Below are 21,547 nucleotides of genomic sequence, written 5' to 3' on the forward strand. Positions count from 1 at the left end.
AACGCTACCACTTGGGCTACGGAACTCTACCTACATCAGTGTCTTAGCCTCTCTGACTCTCGGCTTCCAGTTTCTGAATCGGTGAGAAGGAAGTCAGAATAAAAGTACAGAGACCACCCAGACTGCTGTGGGGATCAGGGGTACGGTGTCAGAAGGGTCAGAAACTCCTGCCAGGGAGCTTGCTTGCAGGCCAGGCCAAGTTGAGTGATGATCACGGCTCTCTGGGGTCAGGTGGGAGCCCAGACACCTTACTTCCCTACTTTGTTGAAAAAGACACAGATCTAAGACAAACCAAATGGCTCGGCAGCTAAGGGCCTTACCACCAAGTCTGGCTACCTGAGTTGGATCCCCAGGACTCTCCCAGTGGAGGGACAGAAGAGAAATCCGAGCATAGTCCCTTGGCCATCACAAACATGCCTTTATATGCTGACATCTCAGAGTCCCACTGTCTACATGTGTAATTGCAGAGTGGGAAGAACCTTTGTCAAGTGTGGCACTCAGAAAGTTACCCAGCTACAGATATTTAAGTCTGTGGGAGCCAAGGTTGGTTGTTCCCAAGATGAAGGCTCCTTCAGGCCCTGCTATAGCCACAATCCACCACAGCTGGGCAGAGGACCGAGGCCTTCATTACACGGCCAGTGAAATCAGAAGATTTACTTGAAGCTCCCAGCTGGTCTTTTTAGGATCTAAAGAAAGAGTTGTGGTTTTATTTTCTTCCCACTGACTCTTTTATTTCTGAAAAAGTGAATGGCCAATTAGACGAGTTGCCATCTTTCATGAGGGCCTTTTGAGCATGAAACAGTATTTTGGAGTCATTCTATTTCAGTTAGGAAAGCCACAGGTTTGCTTTGTTTTTATTTTTTATTTTTTATTTATTTTTAATTTACTTATTGACTTTAATGATGTTTTTTTCTGAAGAGCTTTCTACGAAGTACATATGCACAGAGATAAATTTTAGCCATTTGGCTACATTAGTGCCTTGTGCATTCAAATGGAGTTCTGTTGTTTTGTTTTAATGAAGCCAAATCTATCACAATATAATCTATTTGGATTATATTTTTCTTAACTATGCCTAGTGAAATCCAAGGAAGTATTTTCTCTGCATATGCCAGCTGTCCCTTCCTCATGTCACTTTTTAATTCTACCACATCATTTGAAGCTAATGTTATATTCAATTGTTCTGATGGTCTATCTATTTTTTTGTTTTGAGAAAATGTTTTACTATATAGTCCTGGTTGGCCTTGAAACCAGAGATTTACCTGCCTTTGCCTACCAGCTACTGGGATTAAAAGCATACAAAATCGGATCAAATTGATTTTTTTTAAATGAGCATTGGTTGACCGGTGTTTTGCCTGCATGTATGTCTGCGTGAGGTTGTTGGGTCTCCTGGAACTGGAGTCCGGGAAGTTGGAGGGTGCCATGTGGGTGCTAGGAATTGAACCTGGGTCGTCCAGAAGGACAGCTAATGTTCTTAATCCCTGAGCCATCTCTCCAACCCTGATTTTGATTTTTGATTTTCTTAACCCTAATTTTATATTCTCTTTAAAACTTTCCAGTTATAGATGGGAGCAATCAAGAGCACATATTGCTCTTTCAGAGGACCTGAGTTCAATTCCCAGAACCCGCATCAGAAGGCTCACAATCACCTGGAACTCCAGCCTCAGGGGTATCTGATGCCTCTGGCCTTTGTGGGCACCTGTGCTCGTGTGCACATATCCCCACACAGAGTCACATACATATACACAGTTAAAAATAACAAACGTAAATTTAAAAAAAAAATCCTTTCAGACTTATATGGTTGAGTAACTTCAGATTTTAGAGAAAAAGAAAACAAGACAAAAACACACGTACAAAGAACTGGTAAAAAAAAAAATAATAATAATGTTCCAAATAACCCCAGACAAACTGGAAGACACTTTTAATATGCAAATATTCTGGTCCTATTATGTGATCTTTGGATGGGTTTTTTAAATGCCATTGTGGGACACAGCTTGTCCCCACACCGACTTGTCCAGAAATTAAACCTTAGGAATGAAAACCTGACAGTGAGGGAGCTAGAAAGATGGCTCAATGAGTAAATGTGTTTGCTTCAGAGAAGGACTTGAGTTTGAATTCCCAGAATCCATGCTCACCACGATTATCACCACCATTACCACTACCATGAGCAACACTATCACTACCACAACCAGCACCACCACTAACACCTCTGCCATTACCACTAGTAAAAAGCCAAACAAAACTGTACACACCTCTAACCTCAGCACTGGGGGTCAGAGATAGGTGGATCCCAAGAGTTTGCTGCCCGGACAGCCTTGACAAAACAATTAGTTTCTGGATCAGTGAGGAACCCCATCTCAGGACACTAGGGTAGAGAAGGATGGGGGGAAACACCCCATGTCCGACTCTCACTTCTGAATGTACCACTGCATGCGTTCTCGCGGGCCGACACCCACTCAGATGCACGCACCATCCACAAACACAAACACACATACGCAAAACCTCCAGCACTTGTTGGGCAATCCTTATAACCCTAGACATACAGTGAAACTATTAACAAACAAACTTGCTTTTCACATCAGTTGTACAACGTAGATCTGTGTGACAAAAGAGGAAACTGAGGCAGGGAGCAGGTGAGTGACCTGGTCGCTGAACGGCGGTCTCTAGTTGAGGTGTCCTGAAACCCAGGCAAGCCTTAACACTTCCCATTGAGAGGTGAGTGGAGGCAGGACAAGCTGAGGGTCTGCAGGGTTTGGATGTGGCTTCACTGGGTCCTCTAAGGATCCATGCTGGAAACCCAGCCCTCACTAAACAGTGTTAAGGGAAGGTAGGGCCTTTAAGGGGTGGGGACACCAGATTAGCCCAGCCCCACATTACCCCGCTTTTTGACTCCTGTTAGCTCTCCCTAGTGTCTACCATCCTTAATGCCATTCACCGGGACCTTTGCCAGGAAACCTCACCAGAGCCGATGCCAAGCTGCTTGAATTCTCAACTCCCAATCCTATAAACTAAAGAAACCTCTTTCCTCTACAATTTCTCAACCCCAGGCATTTTGCTTTATCAACAGAAAGGGAATAAAGGGCCTTTCTACCATCTTATCTTTGACACACTTGGGGGCAATCTGATACAATGGGTTAAACCAGGACTTCTAAGAATTTCAGGGTCTCCATCTGAGGGATTTACCCTCTAGCTTCTCACCGACAGTTGCAGAATCCTTGGACTGACCTACGGCTGACTCACGATGTGGCAGAATCAGCTGAGACAACAGGTAAGGGTTGGATCTCCTCAGTCGACCCAGCTGGCCCTCTATACCTGACCCCACCATTTTCCCTTCTCAGGAAGATATTATAAAAGATCCTCCACCCCCACTCCATGCCTTGTTTGCATCCCTGGCTTCTGGAAGGCTGTATTTCCAGAAGCTTGAAGGTGACCATAGAAGGCTGGATTAGGGCAAAGGGTTTGATTTCTTCTCCAGTCCCCTTCGTCTCTCCCCAGGGCCTCTGGGAATTTGCACTGCCATGCTATCCAGGATCCCAGCCCCTTTCTCTGCACCACTGCATCATTTCCTGATGAATTTCCCCCAGGTGCTGCCCAGCCTCTGGGGGAAAAAAAAGTCCTTTATGCAACCCTGCACTTGAATTTCCTGTCTAACCCTAAATGTCAAGATGCTTAAAACACTTCATACTTCAGGGCATACACTAAACACTTAAGAAAAAGTAGATGCTACTGAAATCCTTCTGGCGGGGGGCGGGGGGGGGGGAATAAGACATGCTTTCATAAACTTCTGCTCCCAGGCTCTTCCTAAATCCCGGAATAGAGGCCAGGAGGGCCTTTTACTTTGCTGTCCCCTACTTAGTACATGGAGGGTCGAGCATATGAGCTAGGACAAGAGTTCTAAGTCCCAGGCACCAGTTTTCCCTTCTTGGGTTGGTCCCCTGACCTGGGAAGCATCCCCACACCAGAGCCTTCCTGTTGTATTTTCATTCCTGTTACTATAAGAGATACCCCGACCAAAAGCAACATAGAAGACTAAAGGGTTGATTTTCATCTATAGCTCCAGGCTCCTGGCAGCCGCTGAGGCAAGGACAAAACTAGGGATGCTGCAATGAGCAGATGCTGCTTGCTTAGCTAATTTCCATCTAACTTCCTCTTGTCTCATATCGTTCAGGATCCCCGTGGCTAGGGGATGATTCCACGCACAATGGGTTGGGTCGTCTTACACCAGTTAGCAATAAAGACAGGCAACAGGTCAATCCTCTCTAGGAAGTCCCTCAATTGAGGTTCTCTTTTCAGTTAATTCTAGACTGTGGCACGGAGACATTTAAAATTAACCTTCATTCCATACCTCGCCACCGGGATCGGGGTGGCTAGACTCAGTCCATTCTGGTCACAACGTGATCTAAGTTATCCTTCTCCCCCCAGTCAGGCTAGAGTGTTCTGGAACAGGCTACTGTCCCTGGAAACAGTGCTTTGGAGATAATTCTCAGTCCCTGGCCCGACCACTTAGGAATTTACCACTTTTGTTCTTCCGCAGGAAAGAAGGGCTTTTGAAAGGTTTTCTACAACTCAAAGGAACGAGAAATACAGACTCCTCCAGGGCAGCATGGGGAATGTTCAGAGAGGTTAATAAGCTGTTTTGCCTTAAAATCAGCTGCCCATTTGCAGGGTTTCCCTATGAGTTTTCGAGAACTTTCGAACTCCTTTGCACCATTTAGAACAGACTCATACCCCAACACTATCACTTCCTCTGATAAACAGACTTCATTCAACTGGAACTTGAAGGCTCTGGAGCTTCCATGAGTGAACCTGCACTTTTTATCTTCTCTCTGTCCCCACAACTGAGTGGAGAGTCCCATGCACCCACTCAACACGTAGCACAGAGGTCCAAGACCTGCCCTGTTCATCCAGCTTGCCTGTGGCCGTGTCCCCCTGAAAGCTAGCACGTTCTCCCACTGCTGGCTGTGGTATCCTTTAAATTCCAGCCTCCCAAATCTGCTGTTCAAATCTACATGGGAGGTATGTGTACAGGTGTATGACAAATATTCAAAATAGAGCATTAAGATACATTTTCAAAGCAAATCCAGCGCAGCCTCTCAGCTTCACACACAACCATGGTGAGGCCTGTAGCCATACCCGTTGAGGCTTTTAGCGAGGGCCTTGCAGGCTCCAACCATCCTAGCATAGAAACCAGCCAGAGAAAGGGACACAGGGAAAAACTCTGAGGCCAAAGTACCGAGTTCCTATCACTTCCAGTTGCCTCACCTCTTCCTGCAGAAGCCAGAGACAGCCTGTCATCTTAGTGGCTCTATTTTCTTGCATATACAGGATGTGACACTTTTGATATCTGTAGGACACCGTTCAAGAAAAGGCATCGGCTCTGCTGCAGATCAAAAGCAGAAATCCTGAATTCCTGAGGCTTGGTAACCCCTAGGATTCCTTCTATGGACCCCTCAAGAAGAAGGGAATCACTATCTGGTGGCCCTTTCAGCACAATTGGCTTTGGTTGTGTTAAATACCACACCTCCATGGTTCTTTATCATCCCATGCATCTCCCCACAGAGTACTGAGACCTCTGGGACAGGAAGAGGTCAAGGACCATGTGTTTTTCCACTCCTGGTATCTCCAGCACCCTCTGAGGTATCTGGAACAAAACAAAGTCCCCGTAAACACTGACTATCATAGCAATCTAGCCGTCCCCACCAACGTAAGCTGAGAAGCAGTAAATTCCAGACTTTCCAATGATAGGTGATGGTGGGTCTCCAAAACGAACTTCAAGAAGTGAGCGGATAGCAATGAGTGGGTTTGGAGATCAGGGAGCATAAAGGGTTACCATACCACTCTCCTGCTGTTCCCTGGAGGTCACAGGTTTGCATTAAAGCAAATGGATCGAACAGAATAATGTTCGAGGTCACTTTCAGTTCATGAACAAGGAGGTCTCCCTGGTCTCCTTGCAATCTGTACACAGGAGCCCCAAGACATTGCAATAAAGGCACAGCCGGGTGTCAGAAACCATCTCTCAAAACCTAGTACTGAAAACTGGTAGCAAACACCTGACCAAGTGAGAGAGGGTTCAGAAAGACAGGAAGCCTCCCTGTCAGCGAGAAGGAAGGCGCTTGCGACCTGGGGGTAACATGCTCCAGTCTCCCCAAGCAGCCTAGTTCTGAGGAAGAATCTGAACAAACATAAGGAAGTTGGGGACTGTCTTCACAAAGAGGCCCCGGGTGACAGTTAACAGGGCACCGCAGCCGCTTCTTGTTCTGTAGAGTGAAACTGAGAACCAGGACAGCTTGGGTGCCACGTTGCAAAGCTACTGAGCCTTGGCACTGAGACGCAAAGGCAGCTCTCACCGGGGTCACATCTGGGTTCTTCTGACCAAATTAGAACACACGCGCTCTCAGGTTCTCAGGCTGGTGACGGGGAATGCAGTTTCCACGTGGTTTAATTCTGGATTTCTTCTGACCAGGCCAGCTCTCCGTGCACAAAGCAGTCATCGCCAAGTCCTCTAGAAGTCTCCCTTATCACCGGTCTCACTTTCTAATTTTCAGTAACTTACAATTAGCTGAAGTTCAAGAAATATGACATAGAGAATTCTAGAGGTTTTAAAACAATAGGTTTGAAGCAACTTGTTTTGCTGGATATCGCTCTAACTGTTCTATCCCATTGTTAGTTATGGTTAATCTTGCTGTGCTTAGTTTAAAACTTGGACTTTGTCATAGCGCCCCATGGGAGCCAAGGTCTTGGATATCTATGGGGATCGTGGGCAATACCTGGATAAGAGACCATTGTACAAGGACAAGTTGACTGATGAACTTTACTCTTTTCTTTTCTGTTTGCTTTTTGGAGACTGGGGAGGGCTTGGGATGAAAGCTAAGGTTCAGCTTCCACAGAGCAAAAGCCCTGTCCAAACACAAACCGTTGAGCCATCAGCTCCAGTCAGATAAATTGATGGGGGTGGGAGGTTGGGTGGGTACCAAAGGCACACATCTGGGGGGGGGGGGTCCTTCCTGGTGAGGCCTGCCTGACACTTGTTTCTAAGTCAGAGCCCTGACTTGATAGACTGCTTGGTGGAAGGAGAGATGGAGATTCACTTGTCACAAGGTCATACTGAGGATCTAGGAGCCCCATGGCATCCTTTTCTTCCAGGCCCACGCATGGATAACTTGATTCCCTGGGGGAATCAAGGACTCCTGACATTGGTGGCAGCCAACTGCTCAGAGGTCCCAACCTGAAGACGATGGGAGTGGGGGCAGCCAGCGCCTGCAGATCTGACCGGCACCGGCACCATCCACAAATAGCTCAGAAAAAGTCAGCTTCTGCTTGGTGCTGCAGAACCCAGCCGAGGGGAGCTCACACCCTTAAAGAAACCTCCCTGGTCACTTCCTGCAACACTTCCTGTTTTCTAGCTCCAGATCTGGTCGAATGTTGCAGCCTGAAGCAAAGTCAGTGTGGGGAGGGGAGCTCCTGCTAAGCCGGGGCCCTGGCTTTGATGGTCAGTATGATCTCAACAAATAAGGCAGGAGACGGAAATGAAAGAAAGGACAGGGAAGAAGTCCACGGCTGATTCTTTCATTCCTTTAGTCAGCTCCTGACCACGTCCACACAAACGCAGAAGCATACTGTAAGCATATGTTAGCACGGTACACATCCACACACAGTCATGCATAATATCTACTCTGCAGGACTCATTCTGGAGCCTGTAGTAACGGCTCCACTTCACAGGAAAGGAAACTGAGACTCAGAGGCAAAATCACATGTTTACAGCAGAAGGCTCCATCCTACTACTTCCAATTTTAGGCACACGCAGGAGACACAGAACAGTGAATTTTAGTTATGTTTTTCAACCAGTCACGGAAGTTCAGAAAATGACAAGACTTTGGTGTTTGGGGCAGTAAGGGGAAGTACACGGAGGCTCAGGGGCCCAGCCCTGAGGCTTTGGTCTCACTTTCTCACAGCTTAGCCTAGCCGTTGTTTCCAAAGCAGCCGGCAGGGGGCAGTGCATTTCTCTTTTTCAAACGTGGGGGCGCTCAGGGCCATCATCCAAGAAAGAAAATCAGGGGACACCGCCCGCAGTTTCCAGAAACACGCACACTGGTTTGGCGAGGGAGGTAGTAGGTGCTCAGCGCGCTCCTAGAAGCCGCTGGATGAATTTAAATTTAGTAGTAATGGTAAGGGACGAGGAGCGTTCTGACTCTGGTCAGAGCCTTCTGTCCTAGAGGTCTTTTCACTGAGTACAGTATTAGCATCTATTATGTGCCAGGAGCGACCGCAGAGATTGCATAGCCTCGTTCCCTGCTCCTAGCAGTTTTTCTGTTCGGGAGCGCCCCTCACCTGCCGCAGAGAGGGTGGGCGCTTCGTCTCACCACAAGTCCACGTGGGCGTAGGGACGCGCGACAGTGGTGAACTGGGAGAGGAGAGGGTGCCCCATAAACACAGTGAAAGCCTGGAGAATGCCTGATGTGGCAACTGAGCGAGCTTGTTCCTGTTCTCGGGGGGGTCACTGATGTCTCCTGGGAATCAACCTCCGAGATGCTGTGGCCAGCCCAGCCCCCACCCATTCGCGCACTCCAGATCGCGCACGTCCTCTCGGAGTGCCACTAATTCCTACTGGCGGTAGGAGCTGGCTAAGACCCTTGTGCAAGAGGCTGGAGAAACTCCAGGTTTCAGCAGACGGGGTGGTTGGGGGGGGATGAGTCCGGGCACCCTTTCCTGAAACCTTACGGTGAGGCAAAGTGAAGAAGCCTTACTTATACCACGAGGGGGGCACCGGTCTACTCAATGCCCAGCTCGAGTTGGGACGCACTGCCTCCCGCAAGGTCATGCTCAAACCCTCACAAACAAACAAACAAACAAACAAACAAAAACTCCGAGGAATGAAAGTTGCTTGCGCAATGGTCCGATTCGGAGCTAACAGTACTCGCCTTGTACCGTGTCACCGCTTCCCCACCCTGGTGCACTTATCAGAGGGGAGGACCGTGCCCTGCGCTGGTCACGCTATGGAGATGCAGACAAGTTGCTAACTTTTGTCACATTATTTCTTGGCAGTTGCGGCGTTTAACGGGGTTGGAGCAGACTCCCAAGTTTCGAGTTGCTTTCTCCGTGCTCCCTTTGCCCACGCTAAGCCACCTACTTTCCAAAACATCTTATCCAGTTGTCCTGTCCTAAGCGTCAACTTCTCCCAGAGATCCGGGGCAACGCGGGATTAGAGGTGTCCTGGGGGCCAAAAGCCTCCTCCTGGGTCGGCGCCTGCTCCAGCGGATTGGGATACTCCATCCGGATACTGTCTCACTACCTCTGGTCTAAATAACCAACGGCCTCCAAGCGTCCCCAACAGTGTCCCAGCCCAAGACCTATGTTTCTCTAGAGAGTGTGTGCAATCAGCTCCTGATGGAGTCTCCTACTCGCGGCCCGGGTGGGGATCTACTGCGGTACTGGGTGCAATGTCACCGCGGCCGCTCCGGGAATCGCTGCCTCAATCACCGTAGGCTCCCTCTCTGAGCTCCGGGAGGCTTCTCCAGTAAGCGCCAAAGAGCCTGGAACGCCAGAGCTGGAGTCTCTTCCCTGACACTCTTCCTGAGACCACTGTGGTGGCCATGACTGAGACAGAGATCTCTCTCCTCGTGTCTCCCTCTTGGCGCCTAGGGTCTTAGGTCTCACTCCTACTGTCATACCTTCCTAGCCCCTTCCCCACCCCTTCTATTCCGAGGTCCGGACAAGCACCTCTGCACTTAGAGAACACATGCGGAATTTCCCGATCCCCAACTCGCGAGGGGGAGCCGTCCCTGGGGCACCCGGACAGCGACCAGCTGGGTGCGCACTCACCCAACGCCGGAGACACGCCGGAGTTGCCCGGCTTGGGGCACTTAGGAGGTTCGGAGGGGTATCTAAGGAGATGTGTCCGGGATACTCACCCCGGCCAGCTCACACCTCCGGGTCCTCCTCTACCTCCTCTTCTGCCTCCTCCTCTCTCCTCCCTCCGGTCTAGGGCTCTTTGTCTTTGCAAAGTGTCGAAAGTGTCTGGCATAGTGGGCTCCGCCGGCGGAGGCTAGCGCCGGGGAAGCGGGAGGCGGGGTGAGGATGGGAGCGGCCTCTGGAACACCTTCCCCCGGGTGTAACGGGAGTCGGAGGCGGGGCGTCCGGGGAGGGGCCGCCTTCTCCCGCCGTTGGGACCGAGCGGCGACTTGGGCGCGCCCAGCCCCGCGGCCGCCTCCGCGGCGCGCAGCCCTCCCCTTCCTCCGCCCAGCGCCCGCCCCTTGGAGCCCTGGCGCCCCTTCGCCCCTCCTGCCGGCCTCGGCTCGGCTTTCCCCTTGCTTGGGGCTTCCTGCGAGCCCAATATAGCACTGTCGAGCCACGTGGACCGCAGCGGGCTGGGTGGAGGCCGGACCGGCCTGAGAGACGCCGGAGGAGGCGACGCGGGCACTGGATCACCGCCCCAAGAGAGGGTCTCTGCGGGAACAGCGGGCGAAGCTAGGGACGAACTCCCGGGAGGCCTAAAGCCCGTGGGGTCAACCCCAGGGGCTAAGCGATGGGCGTGCACCGAGAGGACGTGGGTGGCGGTGCCCAGAAGAGCCCCAGTCCGGTGCGCGGTGGAGAGAGGTGGTGATCCCCCTGCGGGTGATCGGGCAGAGCCACCGTTTCCTCTAAGGGCCTGGGACTCGAGGTGGGATTTAGGGAGGCTGGGGGAGGGGCTCGGCGGATTAGGGATCGCGGATTCTGAAGCTTTGGTCCGGGCGGCCAAGACTCAGAGCCGCAAAGCCTGGCTCTGTAGCATCCACATCCCCGCCCTTCCTGCGTGCTCGCCACGGGTTTTCCCTCGTGGATGAACAGGCAGCCGGGCCGTCCCGAGCTGGGCTTAGTGGGAACCTGAGTTAGAGCGGTCCCCAAAGCAGTTTGGGGCTAAGGATTTGGTTTGGTGATTAGCCTTGCGGTTTTTCTGGCCCTCCGTGTTTTAATAGAAAGGTGAGGCTAGTGGAGACGGAATTTACCGAGTGCGGATCGTAGATCCTAAACAGTAGGTTTAAAAAGCATTTCTAAAATCTAGGTTATTAGTTCGTGTCCTCTCACTGGGACTATCTCTTCTGGAAAGTTTTCCGTGAAACGTTAAGAGGAGAGACAGAGCGCGCAGGGGTCTTTCCGTTTTTTCAGCTGAGCCTGCTTCTGGGGATAAACCTTTGCAGTGGAGGGAGCTAGGACTGCCTAACTGTTCATTCATCAGAAGGATACTGTAATGTGGGGGAGAATTTGCGGCGCTTCTCCGCAACTGTGTGATCTTGGGTTCATGGTGGGGGGGGGGTGTCCTTTTTCCTAGGTTTGGTGCCTTGACGTCCTTACTTGCAAGTAAATAACCCTAGTTACTGCGGCGTCTGTTTGCTAGGGTTTGTTGTGCTGAGCAAGTGGATACAGGCATGCAGAGCTCACGAAACTGTCCTTGGCATCTTCTAAGAGCTCAGTCCAAGCCCCCAGCTTGAAGGAGAAAGGTGTGGGTTTTCAGCTGTGCTCCTTATCTGCCTACATAGAGTGGAGGCATTGTGTAAGACCCGGGGCAGTAGAATTGATTACAAGGGAGAAAGACAAAATAAACTACCAGAAAAGGGAAGATAGGACGGAATAGACAAACAAGTCCCACTTCGCAGGGGGTGGGGGCGTTATGAACAAGGACTCCTACCTTCACTTAAGCCTTCCTGGGGCCTTATCTGCCACTTGATTGTCCCTTCCCTCTGGGAATTTGAGAGGAGGGGGTCTCCGAGGTGTTCTATGACCTGTGCTAAGTCCTCTTCCTTGCTGTCCTAGGTTGATTTGGGTTGCCATGTTTGACAGGGGGTGAGATTCTTGTCCCTTGGAAGTACATCTGTGAGCTTTGTTATTTCCAAGACTCTGGTCACACTGCAGCACCTGGCACTCTTCTGTGTATGGGAGAGGAGGGCAGAGTTCCAGCCGGTCCAGCTACCGTCCCTTCTAGTACAGCCATCTTCCAGCCGTATCTAATGTGGGCCACTTAGATTCTTGGTACCCAGAGACACAGTTTGGAGCAGGCACATACATCCTGGCAGATAGAATGCAGTTTAAATGGTCACCTAGCTGGGCTTCACTGCCAAGGGCAGAGTCCCGTGGTTCCCAAGGCTGTATCTGCTGGCCCTGCGCCTCTGTGACTTGAGGCTTTCTGTGGCTGAGGAACACTGTTTCCTGCTGACTGCAGTCTTCTTCTTGTGGTTCAGAAGGCAGTGAGGAAGTATTGGATAAATTAATTGTAGTGTTCCTGCAAGGAACCATGAGTGCACAGGGAATCACTTAGGAGAATGGAACCATACTATGCGGATAGAAGGCCTCTATTAAATTCTAATGGATTCTGTGGAGGGAGGTTTAGATCAGGCAAATTAATAGCCCCGGGCCATCCAGCTGTTGCACTCTGCTGTTGCGAGCCCACAGCACCCGTGTTTCCACTCCAGATTCTTAGTGGGGTCCCTAGATGATTTCAAAAATGACTCTGGTGAACTCTGGTGAATGTGCATAAACGGTTGCCTTATCTACATAAAATGCATCTACTTCTGGGAAGGAAATGCAGGTGGACCCTTCTTTAATCCACCTGCTCCCTGTCAGTTACAACATACTTTTTTCTAGCCAACAGGATAGACCTCCCATTTCCTTCCTTTCCTTCTCTTCTCTTCTTTTGGTGGCGGTGGCGGGTGTGTGTGTGTGTGTGTGTGTGTGTGTGTGATAGTCCATGCAAGCAGCACTTTAGACACCCTGGACCATTTCCAAAAGCAAGGGAAACAGGCTGCATACCAGGGGTGGATGTTTTCATTTCTTCTTGTCACCCTGATCATATCTCCCAACAGGCCCTGCTGGGGAACCAGTGGAAGGTAGTCATTACCGGGAGTGCCTGCACAGCAGGTCTCCTGGGGGAGCCCTGACATGGATTTAGTGCACACTGCCACCTGCCCATGAGTTCAGAGCACAGCAAAGCTATGTACTGATGACTGACGAAATTGATTTCCTCTTTTCCCTCCCCCCTTGGTTGGCACATCAGAGTGGAAAAGTACTAATGGGTTCCAATCCCACTGGGCGATTGTGGAGAAAGGGGATTGCTGGAAGCTTACAGGGGCTCCGGCGCATGGTATCTTGTGTTTGGGGTGGGTAATTTCGTGGGTCTCGGGACTATAAGGAATCCCTGAAGTCTCAGTGGTTTATGTAGAAATGTTCAAAGTGATGGGGAAGCTGGAAGGAGAGGCTGCTTGTTCCGTTGGTTCTCTCTCTCTCTCTCTCTCTCTCTCTCTCTCTCTCTCTCTCTCTCTCATGTGTGTGTGTGTGTGTGTGTGTGTGTGAAGTTTTCTGTCTTCTGAAATATTCCTTAATACTATACTTTTGGTGAAGTTTTTATTGTTGTTTCGTTTTCCTTTGTTTTGCTTGCCCCAGCCTCCGATACATTGTAACAGTAGAGATGGTTATTTTAGTCCCACCATCGATATTGACCCCTTCAACATTTGATTCAGGAGAGGAATCCAGTTGAAAAGCCCATTTAGGAGTCAATGAGGTCACCAGCCCAGCCTGCACAGACAGCCAAGCATCGTGTGTCCATCACCGATTGGACCATGGGGAAGAAAAACCGTTTAGATTCGGCACTTGAGGGAATGTAGTGAACATGGCGTGTTAACCCCTTCCAATCCTGGGAATCCTGAAAGGCTTCTGAGCCAGCGGGACCTGTGTGATCAGCCTCATTCCCAGACCCAGTGTCCGGTTGGTTTCATAGTCTCAAACCCACCAAGCATGCTGATTGGTGTCAGTCATTCTTGACTATCCAATGAGGAATTTCTGAAGTTACCTTAGGAAAAGAGGTTTGTGTAGAAATGGCCAAAATACTGCATCGTGGGAAGCTGGAAGGAGAGGCCGCTTGCTGCTGGGTCTTTGTGTGTGTGTGATGAGTATTAAAGATGAACTTTAATACGAGTTAGAGCCACCAGAAAAGGGAGACAAATGTGTCTGACTTCTGAAGAGTAAACTCTGGGGAGGGGAGTATTTGACTCCATGGTAGAGCACTTGTCTAGCATGTCTGGGTTCAATTTATAGTACTACAGAAAAGAAATGGGAGGAAGGAAGGAAGAAGGGAGGACAAACTTTGGAGTAGACCCAGAAAGTTCTTGTCCACTTACATAAAAACAAATTTATTTGGGGGTCACTTATATCAAGGTAAGAGAACAACCTGCGGAAGTTGGTTGTCTTTACCACATCAGCCCCCAGGACAAAACAGGCTATAAGACTTGGTGGCTAGTGCCTTTGCCAGCTGAGCCATCTCACCAGCCCAAACAGGAACATTTTAATTCATTTTCTCTGTTAGCTCTCTTGTGCTCATGGAAGAAGAAGCCAATGGAAGACCAATTCTTGTCCGGGTGGCGTTCATCATTCAATTATGCCCCCTAGAAGCGTAAGTTAAGCTTTGATCACAGTATGGAAATAGAAACGCTCTGTATGTACCTTTAAGAACCTTGTGGGGAGCCTTGTGGGAGGTCTTTAGGTCATTGGAGGATGTTCTTGAAAGGACTATGGGACCCTCTTCATTCTCTCTGCTCTGTTTAGACCTACCTAAGCCTGCTCCCTCCTGGGATTCAAATACAAAGTGTTGCTGTCAGCTGTTCTCAAAAGACAGCCTAATCAGTAGTACCATCTGATCTTAGAGCTAAACAAATCTATCGTGGCTTTTTAAGTCAACAATGTCAGGCAGGTATTGTGTGGCAGTTACATACTACATCAGTAGATTTGGGTCTTGTCACACTACCGAAACCTATCTCCATACTTTCTTTTGCATGAATGAATAAAGGTATTTTGCTTAAGCTACTGCAGGTCACATTCTGTGACTTGCAGTCAGTGGAGCGTTGAGTTACTGTAGCCAGGTTTATTCTTCAGAACCACTTCCCCACCTTCTCCCAGGCCACTCCCAAACACCTGACCTTTAAAACGTAATGGATCTTCATTACCCAGAAAAATCAAGTCTAAATTTCCAAAGCCTGTCAAGTCACAGACCTTCCTAGTGTGGTCCCACGTGCTCCCAGCTGTCTCCTAACTCTCGGATCCTAGGTTAGCAAGTGTGTTGGTTAAACTACACATTATGTCCTTGACAGCAACACAGTTTGATGGGCTGCCGAACCCTTCAGTGTCTGCTGGCATGAGTTCCCTAGCCCCCAAATGTCTAGCGAGCTCATCTAGGGGCTTGCTTCTTAGTAGGCCTCGCTGCCTTTGCAGCCTTCCCAACTGCTGTAAGATGCCCAGGGACAGCGGTTTAGAAGCATCCTTATCCTTGGGCCCTCTCAGCCGAGGGAGCTTATTTGTGTTGGATGGCTGAAAAGAGAAATTCAGGAAGCTCAGGTTTTTAATCTAACACATAGGCAGAGCAGGGCCTTTTTAGGGTACTGAGACAGAAACTACCCCATAACTCTTTGGCTAATGGTCATCCTTGATATTTCTTGACTGGTGGATCAATCCTTACTTCTAGCATCCCAAGGCTCTCTCTCTGTGTGTGTGTGTGTGTGTGTGTGTGTGTGTGTGTGTGTGTGTGTTAAACCTACCAGTCTTTTAATTTAGAACCAACCCTAATCCAGAATGGCGTCATCTTAAACTTAGATAATTGAATTTGCAAAAACCTATTTTCAAATAAAACGAGATTCCAAGGTTCCTGTGGGTCATAAATCTGGGGAGAGACAACATTCAACCCACTCTGTCCAGTATACTTCATCTCCCGTCAGTCCTCTCACCAAAGCAGCAACTGATGCCCAAACTTGGACATAGTCTTTTTTTTTTTCTTTTTCTATTTTCTTTCAGTTCCTTTTTGTTTCCAAAGAAGCCAGACCCTCAGCCACTTCCTCATGCTTATTGGGCGGCAGTCCTGAGGTCAAGAACATGGAGGGTTTGACATCAGATTTAAGATGTCAGTATTTGAGAGATACCCCTGATTAACATTTAAACCAAATGTCCTCTACACCCGTATACATGTGTCCTTAGAGCACTCTTGCGTCCTTCTAGAAAACCTACCACTGAGTTGTATATGCGGACCAATGGTTCCCTGGAAGGCTCCCACTTCTGAAGTCCTTTCTATCTGATGTGCACCAGAAGCAAGGGGGGGATGGACGCCTGTGATCCCTGCCTTTTACTGTTGCCCCCTGTGCACTTATCCCTTCAACTTTCAAAACCCTGCCTATCTTTTGGGACTCTGATTTTGCCTTGGACCTTTGTAGCTACTTGGCCCATATGTTTAATTCTTACTAAGTGGGCAGTCCTGAAGAGGTCCAGTGCTTCATTTTTTTAAAAAAAAAAATGTAGTAAATACGTACTGTGTGCCATATTCTTGTTTAAACAGGAGGTTAAATGATGGCAAGGATTTCAAACTGTTGTGGGAAACCGAAGGGTCCTGTGAAGGACAATGATTGGTGTCAACCCATGATAGCACACAGTCACAGAGAGTTTGTGGTACCCAGGGCTTCAGCTGCATTGGAGAAACAGACATCAGACACTGCACTTGCCCTTGGAGGCTGTGAGGCACTCCAGCCCAACAGCAGTGGACATCGTAAAGGGCTTTGGAGGAAAAGCACAAATGCATGAAACGGACTGAGACAAAGGTAGTGGTGGGATAGCGTGTCAGTTGTGTGTGCACGTCCACTTGTACTACCGTTTAGGCGAACTGTTCTCATGGTAGAAACACTGGCTGAGATGAGGTATAAGTCCTTGCAGTAGAAACCTCTTGTTCTATGGTATTTTCCATGACTGAAATCAAAACTGGCCAGAGGAAATGGCTGGATTTGAAAGCTGCCCCGAACTGTAAGGTTGATGCCTCTGTTCTTGAGAAGAAGCCGTGAGGCTCCTCAGGGTTGAAAAGTGCTCTGTGTCACGGTACTGATGCCAATTGCAGCCAGCACCTGAACCCGGGGAACTGAGTCTGAGGCTCCAGCAGGGGTGAACCCATCCCTGCTGTTATTAGTGTGCACGGACAGTAGCTGGAGCCTGAAGGCAAGCATCTTCAGAACTTCTTACACTGGAGTCTTCGGGGTCCTTCCTCAGAACTGGTATCTCAGCTGCTTTAAGGGGAAAGATGGCATGTAGAATTGCCTAGCCCAGTGCCACATACTCAGAGAGCCTCCAATAATCAGTGACCATTACTAATGTGAGTATCTTTCTGATATGTATTATGCTTGTCAACATATCTGTGAATGTTTTGCAGATGAGAGTGGAAAAGTACACAGTTTGTGAGTTGCCAAGACGTGCCAGGTCTCTGCCAGGCTGGTTGCATCTCTTTGGGGAAGAGAATTTTCCAATCATATATATGTATGTGTGGAGATATATATATATATATATATATATATATATATCACATCTGTCTATGTAGTGGCTTCCAAACTGCTGTTTTCCCTTTTCCTCCTTTTCTATTGTGTTCTTTATTTGTTTTATCCAACAAGAAAAGTGGCATTTTCCCCCTCCAATCCAAACCAAGTGTGAATATTTAAAACTGTAATAAAAGATTCCCATGCCCCAAAAGGTTGTTTATGATATCCATATCTGTTCCTGGAAAAATAAATAAAAACTTCTTAAGCAAATTCGTTCTTGTTTTATTTTGTTTTTAGTAGGATAGGTTGACTATCCTTGAGACAAGTCCACCAAACTTGGTAGTTGAAACAATACCCAGAAGGCAGCAATGGGGACATCTCTGTCACTTTGTGCCCTGTCAGGTGGAACTGTTTTATACATAGGTTAGGTGTCTGGAACCCAGCTTACTGGCATCGAACATGACGAATGATGGGGTTAACACAGGAATGCCAGGAAGGGTCAGTGTCATGACACATTAATGCACACCTTTGTTTTCTCACTGTTGGGACCACATACCTGGCAGGAAGCAACCTAAGGGAGAAAGGGCTCCTTTTGGCTCACGGTCGAAGGGCCTTGTCTGTCACAGCAGAAAAGCACGGCAGCAGAGCTGTGGCAGCAGAACTCTAAGACTGCTCGCGCACATCCTAGTGGCTCAGGAAGCACACAGATTAGAGCTGAAAGCAGGGCTGGACGATAAACCACAAGAACTGTCACCCAGCACCCCATTTCAAGACTGCATCTTGCAAAGCTAGGACGTCTCAACGAACCTTCTAAAACAGTGCCACCATTTGGAGACTAAATATTCAAATAATATTTTACAGTTTGGGGCCTCTGGCTTCATTACCTTGATCCACAGCAGTTAATAAAATGCCAGTCATTCACAAGTTTATCTTGGGCTCGTTTCAATTCTGTAGTTTTGGATGGGTGCTAAATAAACGTTTTTGTGTCAGGTATTCAGGTGCCGAAGGCAGTGGGCATCAGGCAGCTATTGAGAGTCTGCACTGCAAGGCACAACAGGCTAAATCACTAAACTTAGATCAAGGCCAAGGGTGCAAAAACCAGACTCATGTATAAAATGCAGGCTTGTAGTTTCTCGTTACCATAGTAACTAGAAAATAGTCTGAATCAAACTGCAGAGAGGAAGGAAACTGCCCTTGCACTCCAGCCAGAACCCTCTGGCTGTTAAGTCCTAAGTTCAGGATGAAACTTGCCTATGATATGAAATTCAATTTGTTTACCCCAGCTCCAAGCCCTGTCCACACTGGAAAAGTTCAGAATTGTAGAGAGATTTGGAAACGACAGGAATGGCTGTGGGCTAGAACCAGCCCCTTTGGTGTTGGGAGAGGTGCACTTGAAAGAGTTTTCAATGGGCTCAAGGTAAATTAGTCTCAATAACTATTTCAAATGTGACAAAGTTGTCCCTTAATTTAAACCTAGCATTTCACTGAGGGAATTTAAATAAGACATTACCAACCTTGGCACATTTCATTAATTCAGAGAAACGGGAAGCCCTTCCATTGTATGTTTTCTTATTTTCTTGCTTTAGGGTGGAATCTTCTGGCTTGGCTTGTCAGTTTAAACACCGGGGGGGGAGGGGGGCATTTAATGAGTTTCTTAGCTAAACTCTCTGAAAGTGAGCATTTAAGAGGAGGCCTTAAGAGGAATGCTTAAGATTTCATCTATGTTGACATGAAATTGTGAGTTGAACTCAAAGACCAAAAGAAAGTTGAATTTGGAAAATTCAGGGACTGGAAAGATGGAAAACTTGGGAATTAAGATCACTTTCTGCTCCTGCAGAGGACTAGGGTTCAGCTTCCAGCACACACACAGTGGCTCACAACCACTTCTGACACTATTTTCTGGCTTCTTTGTGCATAACATGAACATGGCATACCTATATAAATGCAAGCAAAATACTCATAAAATAAAAACAATTTCACATTGTGTGTGGTATGTGTGTGTATATACATGCATAAAAATTAATGAAAATAGAGACCAGGAATTTGATATATAGGAGGTCTTGGAGGGAAGAAAGGGAAGAAGAAAATAATGTAATTATCTTTTCTATATCAAAAATAAAAGAAACATCTGGGCTTGGTGGCCATATTCATTTGTAATCCCAGCACCAGGGATACTGAGAAAGATCCCTGGGGATCACTGGCTACCTAGGCTAGTCTAGTCAGCAAGAGTTAGATCATATTCTAAAACTAAGGTAGATAGTACCTGAGGTATGACACTCAAGACTGACCTCTGGCCTCCATACATACACACAATCAGGGATGTAGGTGGGGGCTGATAAAAAGAGATTGCCTCCTAAGAACCAAGTATACCAGAGCTGGGGGAAATGTCACTGGCTCAAAGGCAACAGTTGTAAGAAGGGACTGGGTCTTCAACATTCCAATGATCCAGGGCAATGGAATCATTCCCACAGCCCACACTTAAGCATGCTGAACTGTAACATAGTTCAGTCTGTGTGAGAAGCATTCCTGTCTTTCTCTCTGCCATTGGTTTTTCTCACATGCTAATTCTGACCCCACTCTCTGCCTTATTTCCCTATTCTGAGTCAGGACAGGGTTCAGGGCTTCCAGGCAACATACTCAAGCTGACTGAGATGACATTAGAGATCCTTGTTTAATGCCCCCTATGGCTCTGACTGCTTTGCCCAATAATGTTTGTCTTTCTGGGTCACAGGACCATATGAACAACAGGGACTTCAGACTGGAAACATCAGAGGTGGATGCCCATAAGATTCTTGTTAAGACAGGAAACCAATTCTTGAATTTAAAAGATGGTTAGCAAGTCTCAGTATTAAAAAAAAATGTAGAGGATAAAGAGGAAGATGTGGAGAAGGGGAGGAGGAGAGGAAGAAGGAAGAAGAGAAGGAAGATGAGGAGAAGGAGGAGAACAAAGACACCCATGTCCCTGTAGCCATTCATGGAAGTTCTCTCATCTGTGGAGTCTGGGGACTGCTCCTCAGCAGGATGTCTGCAGACTCTAGTGTTCTGCACTTGTCCCCTCCCTCAGACAGTCACTCATCCTTCTTCCTTGAGGTGGCTCGAATAAGAAATGTCCCCCATAATCTTGGGAGTTTGAACACGTGATCCCTGCTTGGTGGGGTTTAGGTGGTGCAGCCTTGCAGGAGGCAGGCTCTGAGTATAAAATGCCTGACCTACTTCCAGTTTATTCTCCCGGTTTTACGCTTACATTTGAAGATGTGAGTCCTCCGCTTCCTGCTCTATCTGCCATGCCTGCTGTTTGTTGCCATGCCTTTAGCCTACCACCATGGACTCTTCTCCCTTTGGAACCAGAGGTCAAAACAAACTCTTCCTTAAGTTGCCTTTAGCCAGGAAGCTTTATCACAGCATCAGAAAGAATAACTAATACACTCTGTCTCACCCCGTGTCCAGCAGAGACAGTCTCGGCGCACGCTACTGCTCCGTGCTCCATACACTGCTAAGCCTTTGTGTCCTTTCTTCCCTCTCCATCCCATCCCAATGTCCAACTTCTGCAACCTCAGCTAAATTGCATTCTTCCCTGGATAAAGTCCCCGACTTTCTAACACATAAATGAAATCATATTGTTTGCTGTTAATTGAGCCTCAGGTGGATCCCAGCTTCCTCTTTTTAAGGCCCATTCCTTCATATCGTTTTGTGCTCACTGTCAGTCTGGTCTCTGACCCAGGATCCATGCCTCTCAATAGTTCTCTAACTTTCTTTGCCAACCATGCTCTCTCTCTAAGGAGGATTTTCTTCAAGTGTATCTGGTGGTCCAACCTTCCCCGATAGGCTGGCTTCTGGGTAGGGCACTGGTTTAGTATGTGTATCTCTGATTAGTCAGGGGACACTACTTCCTTTTCTAGTGATGAGTTCCCAGTGCCAACAGGAGTAAATTAAGAAGACCCTAAGTTAAACGTTATTTTATAGCAATTCTTGCATATGCGCACCCACAGATCCCCGAGTATAATCCTGCTGGGAGCTTCAGTACAAAGGTGATTAATTCCAAGTAGTCAGCTAGACTGTCACATTTGTCTTTCAGGGGGTGCCTGTGCCACCGAACTACAGAAGCACAGCCTTTGGAATATGCCAGCACTCAGGGTCAAGAAGAAATGATTTGGGGTAAGCATCCTCCAGTAGTGTTCAGTCCTATAATAGAGGAGTGAGATAGCATCAGCACCATTAGTGTCAAAACAATGCATAGCAAATTCCGT

The 21,547-nt window shown here is 48.1% G+C and overlaps 1 protein-coding gene across 3 annotated transcripts in view; it reads right to left on the reverse strand.

Annotated features, from left to right (window-relative positions):
- St3gal1 (ST3 beta-galactoside alpha-2,3-sialyltransferase 1) overlaps positions 1–10,080 on the reverse strand; it is a 69,787-nt gene extending 59,707 nt beyond the window's left edge. The window contains exon 1 of one of the 3 annotated variants that reach the window (XM_038341546.2): positions 9,906–10,080. The gene's annotated coding sequence lies outside the window, so the exon portion shown is untranslated. Of the gene's footprint in view, positions 1–6,344; positions 6,662–9,816 lie in introns of those variants that run through there. The other 2 variants (XM_038341547.2, XM_038341548.2) reach the window with 2 other exon arrangements.
- Positions 10,081–21,547: the final 11,467 nt, after the last annotated feature.

This window comes from Arvicola amphibius, chromosome 9 (genome assembly GCF_903992535.2).
Source record: "Arvicola amphibius chromosome 9, mArvAmp1.2, whole genome shotgun sequence".
Classification (NCBI taxonomy): domain Eukaryota; kingdom Metazoa; phylum Chordata; class Mammalia; order Rodentia; family Cricetidae; genus Arvicola; species Arvicola amphibius.